This window comes from Frankliniella occidentalis, unplaced genomic scaffold, assembly GCF_000697945.3.
Source record: "Frankliniella occidentalis isolate FOCC.00 unplaced genomic scaffold, Focc_3.1 Scaffold257, whole genome shotgun sequence".
Classification (NCBI taxonomy): domain Eukaryota; kingdom Metazoa; phylum Arthropoda; class Insecta; order Thysanoptera; family Thripidae; genus Frankliniella; species Frankliniella occidentalis.
Genome location: NW_026267383.1, coordinates 305,702 through 307,513, shown reverse-complemented (window position 1 = coordinate 307,513; position 1,812 = coordinate 305,702).

The following is a 1,812-nucleotide window of genomic DNA, read 5'->3' as shown; positions in this document are numbered from 1 at the left end:
AACCTAGACTAACAAACCTAACGCAAGACATTGAAGTCAGTAATGGTGTTATCTGTGCAGCGTTGCGCTTCGCTATCGCTCCGCGCAACGCTTAGACATAGGGCGGCATGCACGGACGCTGTGCGTCCAGCGTCCACCTGGACGCGGCACGGCACGCCAGGTCGATTGCGGGCAGACCCGTGAACCCTCGGGACCCGGTAATCCCCTGTCAAAAAGGATTTGTCCGCAATCGACCGTTCTGACCCTCCGGACCCAGAGATGTCCGCAATCGACCGTCCCCCTGCCGGGCTGGAGCGCGCGGCCCCGGCGGGCGGGCGCATCTGTCTCTCTCGCACTCACGGGCGCAGCACAGGACCTCGGAATCGCGGCGCGCTGCACGTCTGAACATTTAATGCTGCTGCTTGGTGACCGTTCAACCGACAGCGGAGCCGGGAACAGCGACGGATAGAAGAGGTTTCGCGGAAGACTTTGATGAAGTCACTTTCTAAGGTAATTGCCAGGATTTGCCGTAGGCGTTTCGTTTTCTAAAAGTGAACCTTAAGATACCATGAGAATATCAAGTCTCAAGCACATCTCCTTCCAGTGGAACAGACAGACACACAGACAGACACGAGGTCGTTTGCATAAGCCCGCTAGATAGCTTTTCTGAAGCAGAAGGGCGGGCTATAGTAGGGGGTTCCCGATCGAATTTCGTAGTAAACTAAAATTTAGGGTGTTCATACGGAGCCATTCTACCGGATTCTTCAAAAACACCTTTTGGTTCAATTTGTTGTGGGTTAAAACCTTCGTTGACTGGACTATATGGTCTGACAGGTAAGCAACACTGAAACATGCATATCGTGATGGTGTAATTAAACTCAAGAGGTATGCGGTTCGACTCAGCACTATCCGCTAACAAACTAGCTATATGTACGCCAGACCACGTCTCGCGTAACAGGCTTCGCGATATCTCACGAAACACTGTTACGCTGCGACGCGCCTGGCGCACATATAGCTAGGCCTGCGGCGCTGACACCCGAGACGGGGTAACAGGAATGTATATACAATTTTTCGAAATGAAGTCTTTCTAACGATTAAATCGACCATTTGATCATTTTCACCTCATTTTTGTCAAGAAATGCCATCTAGCACCTTAACGGTTCAAGATAGAGCCAAACGGACGAAATTTTTGCCCACAGGGCTCTACTTTGACGGTTTACCCCTTAGGAACCCATAAAAAAAATATTTGATAAATGTACATTTTGCGACCTGTAGTTTTTGATTTTTTAAAAAGCCAATTTTTGAGCTACAATGCTCATCTTCGAACTCGATCTGTGTTTTTATGATACAAAACGACCCTGAAATTCCCAGATCGCTATCTCAATTCCTTCTCGAGTTATCGTGCGGACAGACAGACAGACAAACAGACAGACAGACAAACAGAATGAAACTTTTCCGGTCAGTGTAGTAATGGGCTTCGCTAATCGCTCAGCCAAAAAGTTATGTTTTTATCTTTTGTGACCTAGTACCAACTAATGGTACACCATAGGACCACTAAGTACTTGTACATGTACACATGTACGTACATGAAAGTTCATTAAGGTACTGTTTTCTGGCTGAGCGATTAGCGCAGCCCATTACTCCACTGAACGGAAAAGTTTCATTCTGTTTGTTTGTTCGTTTGTTTGTCTGTATGCCCACACGATAACTCGAGAAAGAATTGAAAGAGCGATCCAGGAATTTCAGGGTCGTTTTGTATCATAAAAAATTAGATCGAGTTCGAAGATGAGCATTCTAGCTCCAAAACTGACTTAAGGGGGCTTTTATCTGAAA